Source organism: Rhinolophus sinicus, chromosome 3 (genome assembly GCF_057876585.1).
Source record: "Rhinolophus sinicus isolate RSI-liver-muscle chromosome 3, RSI-T2T, whole genome shotgun sequence".
Taxonomy (NCBI): Eukaryota; Metazoa; Chordata; class Mammalia; order Chiroptera; family Rhinolophidae; genus Rhinolophus; species Rhinolophus sinicus.
The window spans coordinates 120,573,373-120,589,473 of NC_142503.1; the positions used below are offsets into that span (position 1 = coordinate 120,573,373).

At 38.5% G+C, this 16,101-nt stretch overlaps 1 protein-coding gene across 7 annotated transcripts in view; it reads right to left on the bottom strand.

Annotated features, from left to right (window-relative positions):
• AKAP6 (A-kinase anchoring protein 6) overlaps window positions 1–16,101 on the bottom strand; it is a 475,966-nt gene that overhangs the window by 292,567 nt on the left and 167,298 nt on the right. Inside the window, exon 1 of one of the 7 annotated variants that reach the window (XM_074328132.2) lies at window positions 10,590–10,687. The exons of the other annotated variants lie outside the window; for them this stretch is intronic. The gene's annotated coding sequence lies outside the window, so the exon portion shown is untranslated. Of the gene's footprint in view, window positions 1–10,589; window positions 10,688–16,101 lie in introns of those variants that run through there. 7 annotated transcript variants of the gene reach the window in all.

The following is a 16,101-nucleotide window of genomic DNA, read 5'->3' on the forward strand; positions in this document are numbered from 1 at the left end:
GAATTTTGAAGGTGGGAGGAAAAGTGTTAATTTTTTTTAGCCCCCATATTGGGGTGATAGAACTATTCTGTATCCTGATTGTGGAGGTAGTTATACAAATCTACATATGGGTCAAAATTTATAGAACTGTACACCCAAAAAAAAGGTCAATTTTTCTGTACAATAATTTAAAAAATAATATAAGCAAACCAATTTATAGTCGCTTCATAAAATGCATATAAACATCTGTTGTGGGCCACACATTCCCATCAGGGTCTTGGAAATTACAAGTAGCACAGCTCCTTAGATCATGGCCTTACAATCACCAGCCCTAATTCTATAGCTTCCACATGATTTTCTGACAAATATAAAAGAAAATGAGGCTAATCTAGAGCCCATCTCAAAGGACCTAAAGCAAATGACAGTTGTTAACAAACAATCTATCTTAAAATTTTGGAAGATTTTTTTTCCCCATAGATATGACTGTGTTCATGTAGGAAGGTGATACTCTCCATTTTTGTGTTTAATTCACATACACACAGTAGCCCATGTGGCACTCAGAACTACTCACAGCATAAAATGCACTGACTGCATTATGTTGCCAACTCACCACTTCACTCAACTTTCTAGATACCTTGTGGTCTCAAAATGGCAGCTGTTGCTGTCTGTCGTGAAACACGAATAGCCTATGGTTACCAAAGGGGCTGACACAAACACTAATGTGACCTGAGACTGTTTACAAATAAACTCTGGCTGGATGGCTCGGTATTCTTCTTTCATTTTAGTTGTATGTTAATATGAGAGAGGTGCCTTCTCTTTTTCTTTCTTTTTTGGAAGACTGTTGTATATTTTTTAGTTGTATCATTTCTTCTTGACAAGATACAAGGTTTTTAAGATTACTGCTACGTATATAACCGGTATGTCCAGTTGTCACTAGCATAGGACAGAAATGAGGATACCCTTCCTGTGATTGCTTCCTGTAACAACACTAAATGTGACCCCCTCAGCTCCTGCAAATTGTCCCTGGGAGGTTCTATTTGCTGTCTCATCATAAGGCCACCATGCCTAGCTTCAACCCTTTTTTTGCAAAACATCTTGAAGGTTTGCTAGTGACATTAGAAATGTCCATGGATCAACATTCTGCCACAGTGCCCCAAACTACCAGTCTCCAGGGCTCCATGTGCCTTTGGAAAGAAGCCTACCCTTCCTTCCACACCCAGGTATGGAAGCAACACTTCGCACCCCAGTTTCAGGAAATCACACAAATGCAGCCCCTCTCACTTCTGTCTGCTTCTTGCTTCCCTGAATGCAATCCCCAAATGAGAAAACATAGCTAATCCCCCAGTACCTACAATCTGCCTCTCCACAGGCACAAGCCGTAATCAACAGGCATTTCTCCATTCTACAACCCCAAAAGTAATTTCTTTCTCTTCCCCTAAAAGTAATTTCACTGTTTCTCTCAAAACACTCTTGACTTACATTTGTGTAAGTGCAGGACACACTCAGATGGTTTTTCTTTAAAAAAAATAAAAGTGAGTTAAAGCCTACTCTAAAAGGATAGGTCTTCTCACTCCCATTTCCATCTTTTTCTTATCAGAGTTTCATAAATCTTGAACCCTTGTCTTATGCAGAGCATACCCACCACATTTAGAATGAAAAGTTTTCATGTTATAGAGTCAGTAAGCAAGAGAAAAGTAAATATAAGATGTGTCGTGTGTACCTATTTTAGTCTTACTGCAAAATGCTAGGTCATCATGACGGCTCATTCAGTTTACTAGCAATTGTAGAAATTGATAAAGAAAAGCGTCCTTACCCACCATATATGTGTGTGTTTATCACAAAAAGGTAAGAAGAGATTCCTACCAAATACATGTACTTTATTATTTAAAATACAGATCAAGGGACCACCATAGTTACTCATTAAAAAAGAAAGAAAAAAAAAACCCTCACAAATGAACCATTTGAACTTCATATAAAAAATTTCCTATTGCAGATGATTAACGTCACCTCCAGTTGGCTTTCAAAACTGTTCTTTCTCCCAAAGATACACCGATAGATGTGTCTATGACAAGGTATTTCTATTTCCCCAAAAAGTAGATTGCCCTCTCGTTTCTTCCTTCCTCTAATGGTCCTAGTTTCCTCTGTCTCGTATTGAGCATGGCAGTGATGGAGTGTGGTGGGAGGGCTGTTGAGACTTTTTAGGATCGTCACATTACGTCTCCTCAAAGTTTGAAGAACTCTATGGTTGTAAACAGTGGTTACCCTTTTAATCGCTAACATTTTCAAAGTGTAAGAACTGAAATGAGATTACTTATGTGGAAATGCTTTTGCTGTTATCATTAGCTATTACCCCTCCATCTTCCTGACTAGACTGTACTTTTCTGGAAGCGGGCAATGTATCTTACTTATCTTTGTATCTATAATGCCACATTGCTAGGACACCGCCATGCATGTGGGCAGTATTCAAATGATGTTTGCAGAACTGGATTCAATGGGATAAAATATTGTGTTTCACAGATCAAAGTGAAATCCTAAGAAGCAAGTACTAGTTTTGTTTCCTCTCCTAGTGTGTCCGCACTCTCAGCACTCTGTCAGCAAAAGGAACTGAAGACGGATCATTCCTGTTTTGATTAGGAGAGGTGCTGAAAAAGCACCTGAATTTGGGAGAGTGAGAGAGATGGCAGAAAGAGGAGGATGAAGATGCTGAACACAGACTTGGCAGCCTTCACACTTCTGCTCTCACACCGCCTCCTTTGTCTTCAACTGAGAAAGGACCCATTAGAAGGTCTGTCTGGTCTTGCCTGGCCATATCCAAATCTGGACTGTTCTGCTTTGCATGATTTGAAAATTCTTCGGTTAGGAAGTGTTATTTTACAAGCTTCAGAGGCTTCACTGGTTGAGATGTCACTTGAAATTCCTAATCCCAGGCTTCGACATATTTGAGAGAGAAATAAAACCCCCTCTCAAACAAGAGAGGAAATTTGACAATTGCTATTACACTGTGGAGGAAACGTTATGAGCTATTGCTTAGGTCACATTCACATTCAGGGTTCTATGTGACTCAACTAGATAAAGGTCCCAAATCTAAATTCATTCACTCATGAAAATCCCAGCTACGGTCTTGACTCTCAACAGTTTGTATAGCAATTCCTCAGATCTGTACTTCCAGGTAGAAATCAGCAGAGAAGCAGCGGCGGTTCTTACACCAGGGTGCTTGTTAATCATGCAGATTCCGGGGCTGCTCATTTTGAGGAGAGATGGGACCGAGGAATTTGCATTTTCTTAAGCATGCAGTGCTCATGATGCCAGTGTTCAAGACACCACACGTCGGAAAACACTGAGCCAGAGAGGGGTCATCCGTCTGGGCTGACTTACAAGTCTGCTGCGCAAAACTCTAAAACGAAACCTCCCAGCAGCTTGAAAGGCAGCCCGCCACCACATTACACCGATGTCTTTATAGAACTTACCTTCTTTGTGCCCCAGAACACAATTTTCCGCAGCTTTATTTACCCACTGCTGTCAGTGTTGTGATAACCTCTGGGGCAACATCAGGTGTGTGAGTTTCTCTAACGTGCTTGCTTTTTAATTTTTTTTCTGTTCTTTTCTTACCCTTTTGCTATAGAATGAAACAGATCCAAAAGATCATAATATATATATATATATATATATATATATATATATATATATATATATATATATATGATCTATCTTAGTAAATTATTATAAGGCTTGTAACAAACATCCACCAAAGTTCAGAAATTTGAACTTGGCCAGCCATCTCGGAATGCCCCCATGTCCCCCGTCCCCAGCACAGTCTCCCCTCCATCCCCCCCGCAAGGTGACCACTGTTCTGATTACACAGCAATCACTTTCTTGTGGCTCTTTATGGTTTTATCACCTAAATAAGCATGCCTGGTTCCTGTAACCTACTTTTGCCCAGTTTTTCACTTGATATGTCTTTCAAGTCTTTTTAAATCTACAGATTTCATCTATGTTCCTTTCTCCTTCATACACTTCATCTGTTAAAGATCCTGGGGCATCAGGCCTGCAGAGTTTCCCACAATCTGGATTTCTTGATTGCAGCCACATAACGCAGTCAGTCTGTCCTCTTTACTTCCCACAAACTGGCAGCTGGGTCCTGAGGCCTGAGGTTCAATTTCTTTGACAGAACTCTAAATAGCATTGTGTTCTTTTGTCAAGAGACATTTAACTGGTTTTTGCTCTTTTTTGATAGTTGCTGTCAACTGTTTTGGTAGTTGATGCTCTGTGCCTAAAACTGTTAATGTCAGGATGATATTCTCATTCAATCATTTTATTTTCATTTATTAGCTGGAATAACTTTATTAGCTGGAATAACTTTATTGACTATTTGGTTACAGTGACATAATTCATGAAGAAAAATGCTTGATTCTTTCCTTTTCTCTACCTAGTTTTCAAGAAAAGGGATTGGTTTTCTGTTACCGTGTTTCCCGGAAATAAGACCTAGCTGGACCATCAGCTCTAATGCATCTTTTGGAGCAAAAATTAATATAAGACCCGGTATTATATTATATTATATTACATTATATCATATCATATTATATTATATTATACCTAGCAAACTAAGATTGGATCTTATTTTAATTTTTGCTCCAAAAGATGCATTAGAGCTGATTGTCTGACTAGGTCTTATTTTCGGGGAAACACGGTATATTCACAAGGTAACCAACCAGTTGGTTTACTTAATATAGTTTTGTGTTCATAGATTTAAACATAATTAATGGGTTTTGATCTACCACAATTCTTAACCAAATGAAGCTCATCTTTGGCCAGTGGGCTCTCCCTTCAATTTGACTTCAAGTTGACTATTCTAGTAGTCTCTGTTAGTTTCCTTGCTCATCATATATATTGTCAGGCTTGACATCAGCCATTTTTGTAAGAAGCCTTGGTTTCCTTTAATGGCAAACATTTTTCCAAACTGGGGAGTAGGGATGCTCATTACTACTGGGTTAATCATTGTTTCTAGGGTTTTATAATTAACAGAGCTAGTAAGGATGCATATTTAAAAAATAAAACACCTTACGAATTCATAACTGATATTTCCAATTCAAATTCATAACCATAGCATTTTAACCTAACATCTTCCATAAAACATCTGTATCTCCTTTCTTCTATACCAGAATCCTGGTTCTCAAGAACACAGCGGGTAATAGAATTCGAAGACCCCATAATTACTCATTGGTTTTATCTCACATCATAAATATGATACTTTCAGAATAATAATACTAACACTGCCCTAAAACTACTACTAATACTGTCCCTGATGCAAATGACTAGAACAGGAATTCATAAGCTACCTGGTCCAGGTGGTTTTTGTTACCACCGAAGAGAACAGGGTTACCTTTGGTTTGTCTTTAATTGGTGTTTGAGATAATAGAACTTATACCCAATCTCACGTTCATTACAGTTCATATGACACAGTTTAAACATTTGGGTGTCTGTAGGTTCATGTATCATCTGCGAAATCCTTCTAGAAGGAAAAAAACTCAACAAAAATATGACTATGAACCATAAGACCACTAGTTTTCCTCCAAGGGGGGAAAAGTCCTTTGGTTTTAAAAGGCAGGCCCTGAGAGTCTCCCTGCCTTAGCAGACCCTCCTAGTCTTTGCAGATTGTCACAGAATACACAAAAACATACAAATCAATGAAGGTGCTAATCAACAATATACCACAGAAACTGGACCATGCACGTGAGTGCTAGGTGTGCCAGGTGAAAGCACTCTTCCTTTTTCTTTCCCATACGGCAACTACAGAGCATGGGGTGATCCTTATTACTTATCAGTTTAGGACTATCCAATAATGAAGATGGGTTTCTCTTAAAGCAATGGACTGGGATGATCTCTTCATGTACCATCTCATATGGCAAAGTTGTATGATTTATGTATTTGCTTTGTTTGTTCAGTGGTCTTGTATGTCGTTTCTGTCTATTTCTGTGATGTCTGCCTGCCTTAGGAAATTCATACGTGGCAAGCACTGCATTTGTCTCTTTTGCTTTATAGGATATGGTACACATGCAAATAGATTCTTAACACATGCGGAGGTTAATGATACCGAATTCATGAACCATGAAAACAGGAGGTTGAAGATTATCACGAGAAACAAATGAATGAATCACAAGACACACCTAGATTACTTTGCACCAGGCTGAGTGTCACAGTCTGAGTTCTTGGCCCTGGTACGTATTGGGTGTCTGTGCCCCAGTAGATCATTGAACCGCAGTATCCTCATCTATAAAGACAGCACTGGATGGATGACCCCAATCTTGAAGCGCTAAGAGTTTCTTTCATGTTTCTTTTTTTTCTCTTTTATATTGTGTCCCCTTCCCAGAATGTATAACCAGAGCTTTAGTTACCCAGTAGCTTTTATGTATCTCTGAAAATCCTTGTCACATGACTGCTATTTTCTACTTTAAGCAGAATGAGCACTAGACTGGAATCAGGAGACCAGAGACCCACCCCGGGGATACGGAAAAGTATCTGGCTCCTGCAAGTGACCCTGAAATAACAATGCTGGTCCATAGCATAGGCTGAGGAGGAGAGATCTATGGTTCATTCAGAATGAGGGCCAAGGTGCCCACTGTCCCACACCAGGGCTAATGTCTGAGTTGTCCTTAGTCACCATAGTAGGCTCAGCCCATTACTCTTCCACCCTCTTATTTTCCCACTCCCCCCACACCCACCCATACACGTTTCTTTGAGGCTCATTTTTTTTTGTCTGCCCACTACACTACTCTCTCTTCATTTCAGTCATTTAAGATTTCATTTTCTAAAATTCTATCAAAACTTTTTAGCAATTTAGATTTATTTACCTGGGATGAGAATTTTCTAGTAACTCTTGAAATTTTGGAACATTTCAAATTATAAATAGTCTTACAGGTTCATTTACAAATGCTTTCTCTTGACCTTTTCATAAATGCTCATTATACTGGGAAAAAGATGTCACGGAGATGAAAGTCCTATTTGGGATTTCACTGCCCCCTTGGAAAGGTCAACTTCCTTCTTAGAAGTACTCTTTATATATTTAGATCACTAAGACCATGACACAGCTTCTAAGGGTATGTTTCTATGTCTTCCTCCCCCACATAAATATCCACAGCAACTTGGTTGGCTGTTAATTTGTATTTAAACACCTACAGCATGCTTGTTAGAAGCTAATATTATAGACACAAGCTTTTAGATCTCACATCTGAGAGGCCGGAACAGGAAATGAAACCTCATAGGATCAGAGTCCTGTGAAGACCTAATTTTAGGAGCTATCGTTAAGACACTGTAATTGAGATAACCACAAATCCCGATTCTGAAGCCAATGCCACCCTTTCATGTAAGGCAGATGGAAATACAGGTTGTCAATTAACCTTCTAGAAAGCTCCCATTGCCTTCCACTGACCCCATAATATCATTCCTAAGAATCTCCACTAAGGCAATAATGGATTTATCTGTTGAAATGCTATCACAGAGTTGTTTACAACAGTGAAAAGTTCTAACAACCAATAGATCAAAAGAAAGGAGATTGGTTTAACACAATGTAGTAATCCATATAAAAAAGAAAGATGCTAAAAATAATGTCGCAAAATAGATTTAATGGCACTGGACATTGAAGATATATTGTTAACTGAGAAAAAGTAAGCTAGAGTCCTATTAAAATAATAGCTATGTATACTCATGGAGAAAACTAAAAATGATGTCAAAATTCTTCATAGTATTTTTCTCTAGGTGGCAGCATTACAAGTGATTTTTAATGAACTGTTTGTATGTTTTAAATTTTTTCTACTAGAGGTTAATTTCTTTTGTGAAAAAGAATAAAAATAAAAGTTAAACAACAACAAACATAGCTAATCCCCCAGTACCTACACTTGGCCTCTCCACAGGCACAAACCATAATCAACAGGCATTTCTCCATTCTACAACCCTAATACTGTCCCTTTCTCTTCCCCTAAAAGTAATTTCACTGCTTCTCTCAAAACACTCTTGACTTAACATTTGTGTAAGTGCAGGACACACTCAGATGGTTTTTCTTTAAAAAAACAAAAATGAATTAAAGCCTACTCTAAAAGGACAGGTCTTCTCACTCCCATTTCCATCTTTTTCTTATCAGAGTTTCATAAATCTGTTTGTTTCTGTGCTCATCTCTTCATCCTCAGAATCGAAAAGAGCAAACTGTACACATCTAACACATTAATGCTGAGCATCGAGCCTAAATTAAAACCTAGAATTCAGCTTATATCTTAGTTAAGAAAATCCATTTTGGTATTTTGCCTGCTCCATGCTTGACTGACTCTCTATATTAGACCTACTCTTCAGCAAGCACTAGACACACAAAGCATGACTAAAGTTATTGAATTCCAATAATGTGGTTTTAAATCTACTCTCATTGCCCTTTTCCAGAAGCCCATTGGGAAATAAAAATGGATCAAAATAATGTGTCTGACTACAAAGTGCAGCAACCATCCATTATTAATGTCCTCATGACACACCAAAATGGAGGATGAAGGATCTACGCAAATAGTTCTACAACACTGATTCAGGCCCCTTAAAGGACGTGGTACTTTACTTTTGAAATCAGCCACCAGCTAAGAAACAAATTCAATCTCAATGCCTTTCCAAACCTATAGATTAATTTTACCTATAAAATCACTTTATCTTCGTTGCTTCCTTAGATTGACTATAAACTTAGCGAGGAAGAAACTTCTTTTTTCTGATTCATATCAAAGAGTGAGAAGGGTTTCAGAAAGATCACAAAAGGAAAAACAGAACCAATAAATTAGCTCTGAGCAAGCACAAATATGAACTGAACTTCAGAACATTCCTTTCAACATTTCATCTGTGATTAATAAGCTCCTTGCCACAGTATCCTAAGTCTTACGCCCCTCTACCCTATTTAACCTCAGACAGAAACCATCTTGTGAATTTCTAGTGAAAAGTCACATGTGTACAAGTAAATTAACAATAAGTAATAAGATTAAATGAGTAAAATAAAAGGGATGGATGAGCTAGAAGTATAGAAAATAAAGAGTAAGAAAAGACCACAAGAGCGATTTACAAGGATAAGACAACTTATAGTATTTCTCTATGATTCAGACCTTACCTGCTTCCAAAAAAAGGGGGAAATTGAAGGTTAAAAAAAAGAAGGAGAAGGAGAAGATGAAGACAAAGACGAAAAATGATGACTAAGACACTGAAAATGAAAGTTGCTGCACTCAAACACTCGGTTTAGCTCTATGGAAGGAGGAGAAAAACGTGTGGCCAGAATTCAGTGGCTGAAGAAAAACCCTAGTGTGGGAAATTAGAGTCTCAGTGGAATTATCAATAGTTAATACTACAGGGCAGCAGTAGACAGCAGACGATTTCTGTAAGGAGAGTGAACTAAAGACCTGAAACACCCAAACAGGGAAGATCTTGCTTTTTTAGAATCACATGACATTTCATGACAATAATTCCAACTTAGAGTGGAAGGCAGAAAGAAGCAAGGTGCAACTGAGAAAGCCAGGTACTGAAAGGCCTGGCTTGGAAAGGGCTGAATTCAAATAAGAGCAAGATCCCTGACAACAAGGACATTCCTAAGGAAAAAATATCTCTGGAACTAGCAAAAAGTAGACTCTATAATTAAACTTTCTCCATGTTGCTTGTCCACTTACACTACATGGAGGATTTGTGCTCAGGGATTGCTCACGTGAATGTCAGGAAGGTTCTCACGCTCCCAGAAGAGGATAGAAGGTAGATGCAGGATGATATGGTCCAGAGGGACCTGTCTTCCTCCTTTCTCCTTTAGGCTGGTGCAAAGGTCAAGACCATCAGTGACCAGAGGAGCCCTCTATATTAAAATGCCCTTAGGGTTTCATCACAGAGCAACAAGGGGTGAGGATCTGATTGGCTAGCCTGACTCCAGAGATTTCCATCAACCAGAGGTGACATGAAAAAACAAGTCGATGCTGCCTTGAAATGGACGAACATTCTATCATTGTATGATCAGGGCCAAGAGGCCATCTGATGTTGGAAAAAGCAGCTAAGCACCTAATTAGAATAGTGTTCGTTCACTATAGAAAGAAAAGGCCTGCCTGGAGTAGGTGGAAAATATTGGTACAGACATAGCTTAAGATCTACACATAGACTATAGAATTGGTAGAACCAATGCTGAAAACAACGACATGGATAGAAAGTGAAGTACACAAATAAAATCCACCAAAACATTTCTGGGGAATAGGAGTGTAGGTAATTTTTTCTTCATCTAGCTATCTGTATGTTTACTTATATATTACAATTTATTATAAGGAACATGAAATACTTTTTCAAAAAATAATAATTTGATGGGGTGTGCTTGCTTATCTGTTCTTCAGCCTATATATACACAAAGGTCCCGCCTTTTAAAAATAGGAGGCACTGATGAACGCATTCTAGCAGAAAGACGTGGTTAGCAGTCGTCACAAAAGAAGAGCTCGGCAGAGGAAAGGAAAACGAACACAAAGCCTTCTGTGTCAGGGCCCTGGAACCTAGGGGATAACCAGTGTCAGATCCCCCTGTGGGTGCTCTGCCCACAAAGATATTAACAGCCAAGCCCTCGCCCATGCACTCACCCCAAACTTCCTTTAAATGTAGCCAGAATACAAGTTGTTTTTCAAACTGTGGGAGGTCAGCTGCACTGCAGGGCAGTTGCCAGGGTTTATGGAATGACAGAGATTTCCGGGAGAGGCTACTTCAATAAAAGGAGTGTCAAGTAACATACGGCAAATGTAAATGGACACCAAGGTTGGCATAACCAACCCTCAGAAGGACTATAAAAAGCCAGCCGAGTCGCATGTCTCATCAGTGGAACTCTATTTGCCTTGGAGCCATACCAAGTCTGGGAGTTCTGACAGTCCAGCTGCCAAAGGTGAGGCAGTGCCCCCTCCACCCCAGGCAGGAGGCTGGTGTCCCAGAATCACCTCCTCTCCTGTAAGCACCAGGATGAGACGGAGGCCAGGGCAGTGTCATTTCATAAAGGTGCATCCTCCACTTCACTTGTACAGCCAAGGAGTCAGAAAACATTCTTATACACCACACAAATGGCCAATGGGAGTGATTTTTAAAACTTGTAAAACATACATTTTTCAATGGAAGTAACATGAGTTCACTGCACAAGTTAGAAACGATGAGACAAAAAAACTAATCAGGGACCATGTCTTTCTTCTTTATCACTTATCCCTAGAGCCCAAACTAATGCCCAATACATGGCAGGCACTCAATAAATAATCACTGAATGAAAAGTAATGAAATAAATCACCAATAATCCCGCTCGTCATACAAAGTGGTGCATGACTTTCTATTTTGTATTCTGGATTTGTGTTGTTTTTCATTCAGTGGCATATCATGAATATTCTTTCATGTCAATAAATATGTTTCAGAATTCTTTATGGCCACATAGTATTCCATTTTATGAAAATACAACTTTTTTCAACCAATTCTTCGTAGCTGGATGTTTGGCCTTGGAGTGTCATTGTTTTAAAGGCACAAATACCCTATTGGTCAATCAACAAATTTTGCTAATATTTCCTTCTGTTAGAATTTTAAGTTCCACAAGAATAGAGACCTTTTCTGTCATACTTATCACTGGATCCCCAGAACCTAGCACAGTTTCTTATGATCAATAAAGGCTGAATAAACAATTGCTCTTGTCTGTCCCTCTCTTTTGATTCCTATTTCAATTGCCCTGCTCCTGTCTGAACTACTAGCGTAGCCTCCAAGCTGGTTTTCTTCCTTCGATATGTCTAAACCACCTTTCCTGAATTGAATACCAATAAATGCCCCTTTCATTATGTGATGAATTCCCTCTTTCGTTATGTGATTCCCTTGCCCAGGACAACTTAAAGGCTCCACAGTGTTAGGATAAATTCAAGTCTTTCTTCTACTTTATCAAGGACCACCACAAAAGAATCACACAATCTTTTAAAATAGGAATCTACCTTAGAGATTTTTCAGTCTGAAGCCATCATGTCGCATCTGAATAACTGATACTTAGAAGGTTCAGTGACTTGCCAAGGACACGTGACTAGCTGGTGGCAGGACCCGGGTCTCAGGCCTTCAGGTCACACTGGCTGACTCTCAGTCTGCCTTGGCAGCATCCTCTCCTCCCCAGACTCTGAGGAGACAGTTTCCAGACCATCCCTGAAATAAGCTTGACTCACTCTGGCCCTTGCCGTTTGCTCACAGCATTGCTGTTGCCTGAACTGTCCCTCTGCACCCAACCAAATCTGTTTCAAGGCCCACTTCATGCCCTTCCTTCTCTACAATGCCTTTCCCCAACCTAACTGAATTCTTGGTCCTCATTTTCCTGCCCCACTTATTCCAGCGCTTAATTATAGGTTGCCTTGCAATGGTAAACATTTCACAGCTGAGTGAAGTAGCATGCTGCATGAGTAAGAAGGAAAAGAAGGGTAGAAATGGGGAAAAACACCACTCTAATGTGCTGAGGCAGCCAAAGACACCACTTACTAAGCACAGCCACCCAGCACTGCGTCGTGATGTTTCCTTTTACCCTTTCTTCCTTTAAATGTAGAACTTAATTTGAGGTCAGTGTTTCTGGTTTGCTCATTATAAAGCCTTACTCCTAAAAAGCAAGATTAGTTTTTCCACGTTGAGGCACTGGATGGTAAGGCTTTAGAGAGGAAGGGCTGTGCCTTACTTATTTTAGTATTCACAAGATTACAAATTTTGGAACAAGTCTGATTACTTTTCGATAAGTAATTCTACAAATACCCAAACTGACGTTTGCTATGCTATGACTTCCTAATAGACTGATATCTCAGTGACAAATAATAAGCAATTGTTGCATGGATGGACATAATGCTGACCACACTGAAAAGAAGATGGTCAAGAATTTTACTTCAAAACTTTGCCAAAAAAGAAACAAACAAATACACTCTAATATATTTAACTTACCTAAGCTAGTCACCAGTGTTTCTTTCTACTCTATAAATCAGGGGAAGTGCCTAGACATCTTTAAGTGTTTCATAAGGTCTTCCTAAGAAGTGTCTGTGCATATGGTTGCGTACAATTATATACGCACACAGAGAAAAAGAGATGGGGAATCTCTTTAAGGTAAAAGAATTAAAACAAGATATACAGGTGAAAGACAGTTACAGATACCATAAAACTGTTATTTATTATTGCTATATTGACACACGGGTTTGGATTTGAATGTCTCTTTATGCATTTCTGAATCAGCATCTGGGTTATTCATATATTCACAGATTTATTGCTATATGAATGGACCATCTCTACCTATTGACCAACAAGTTTACACGTGCCTAGATACTTACATATGTACACAAAGTCAAGGTCAGATCTTACAACCATGTAATGACTGAAATTTGGGGGGGACAAGGAAGGGATGCAGATTGTATGGATGTGGTAGGGGCTGGTCTCTCTATAACACATTTACCACAGTTTTTGTAGTTTCTTCTTATTTTCAAGTTCTACACCATGGCAGAACATATAAAACTATGACTTTCGTTTTACACTCTACAAAGCTAATTCACAAAGCTGTTCTTAGGGTAGTTCTATTCTGTTTCTGACAGTTACAGTCCCCTCCATTCACCAGGACTTTTGAACTTTCCTTCCAGCCATAGATATGGAGGGACACCTACGTTCATGACTTTATGCATCCCAAAGTAGTATTTTCTCTCAAAGTTGTCACTCTATGGAGCTATCTACTTTTTCCAACAATTCCATTAAAATAGAAATTTCTAGAATTCCACTTTAAGAAATGCTTGCAGGGCAAGTTCACAAGTTGCATAATAGAACGAATATCATGTCTTCACATTTATTTCTTTTTTTGACCAAAGAGTAATAACCAACTGAATAACCCTGCTTATTTACCCAATACTTGGTCTTAAACAATTCTTGCCTGTTTTCAAAAATCATTTTACCATTGAAAGGATGAAAATTAGGCACGACTGAGGACAGTCAAAGAAGTACACAGAAGTCTCTAAAGGAGATCTCAAAAATGAATTCTCCAACTACTGTGCATATTACTGGACTGTTATTGTGAATAGAAGTATATTTGATACAAATACCTATGACTGATCAAATGGAATGATTCATATTTATGTATACCTCATAAATAAGATATACATATAAATTATGCATGCAACATAATGTCTTATACGTAACATTCAATAAATATACTTTTCAATAATTATTCATAAAGACAGGATTAGTATTATTGATTTTCCTTTAGCCTCAGGCTCCAATATGGTGTGACAAAGCATTGTTATTGATTTTGTCTTTATTAAAATTTTGATATTTTGTTTATCATGGATTTGTGTGTTTTAATTTTGTGTTTTTAAAACATTGCATTAAAATATTATTTGTCTTCGTTACTAACTTTTTTTGGTCACCCTCTTAAATTTTGTGCCTGAAGCAAGTTTCTCACTTTCTTCAACATAATCTCAGCCCTTCTTTGTCCAACCCATCAGTTTGAGGAAGACAAGAGATACAGAAAACAGAATCTTCCATGCAAAGCCTGGCCTATATCAGCCACCACCAGCCAACCAGCAGACATGTGAGATAAATGCTTACTGCCATGACACTGAATTGTGAAGTGGCTTGTCATACAGCAAGACTTAACTGATATAGCAATGACAAGTGTAGGTCTATACAAATTAAGAATTTGGAGCTAACGGATTCTAAGAGTTCTGATTATGCCACTCAATATGATTATGTTATTTTATTGCTTTTCTGGAAAAATAAATTAGAGGTCGTAGTAGATTGCTTTATTGATCTCTAATAGTAGATGTTCCTACATTTGAAAGGATTATACTTCCTCACCCCATTGATATCAGGCTTGGTCACATGACTTGCTTGGGTCAATGAAATGTGAGCCAAAATGAAGTAGCTAAAATTTTAAGAGCCATGGAGCGGCTCTGTACTCACTCTTTCCCTCTGGATTTCAGGAGACCAGCATATCCCAGATGAAGCCTCTCCTTCAGCCTGGTCCCAGATGATAAAGACTTGGAGCAGAGCTGAGGCCCAGCCTGTGATAGGCACGTAATGGGAACTATAAATATACCTTCTTGCTGTGTGCCATGAAGATTTAGGAGTTGTTTGTTGCCACAAAATAACTTAGTGAAAGACAGCTAAACCAGAGGAGTGACTACTGGGAAGAAGGTAAGCCCACCACAATTCAAAGATGATGTGACTGTATGCTTGGGAAACTCCAACAAAGAAGAAAAATCAATCAGCTAGTGGTGTAAAAAATTATTACCTAGAAATCAATAGTTATCATACGAGGTCTGACAATTAAATTTGCAAACTTGTTGCAAAGATGTTGCTAACCTCTTTTTTGATATCAGAGGGATTATTCATTATGAATTTGTACCAACTGGACAAACAGTTAACAAAGTTTACTACTTGGAAGTGCTGAAAAGGCTGCGTGAAAAAGGTAGACAACCTGAACTTTTCGCCAACAATTCATGGCTCCTGCATCACGACAATGTACCAGCTCACACAGCACTGTCTGTGAGGGAGTTTTTAGCCAGTAAACAAATCACTGTATTGGAACACCCTCCCTACTCACCTGATCTGGGCCCCAACGACTTCTTTCTTTACCCAAAGATAAAGGAAATATTGAAAGGAAGATATTTTGATGACATTCAGGACATCAAGGGTAATATGAGGACACCTCTGATGGCCATTCCAGAAAAAGAGATCCAAAATTGCTTTGAAGGGTGGACTAAGTCCTGCGTTGGTGCATAGCTTCCCAAGGGGAGTACTTCAAAGGGGACCATAGTGATATTCAGCAATGAGGTATGTAGCACTTTTTCTAGGATGAGTTCGCAAACTTGTCTGACCTTTATATGTACAAATAATAAGCTCTTGGGAACTATAATTGAAAATTCCATTAACAATGTAGCATAGACAAAATACCTTGGAATAAACTTAAGAGAAATGTAGAAGACCTAAATAAAGAAAACTTTAAAACACTACTGAGAAATTCTTTCTAAAAATGAACACATGAGGTAATAAAACATGTTATTGGATAGGAACAGTCCACATCATTACAAAATAAAATAAAGTATTTATTTACAAAATTTTAAAAAGTTATTTTAT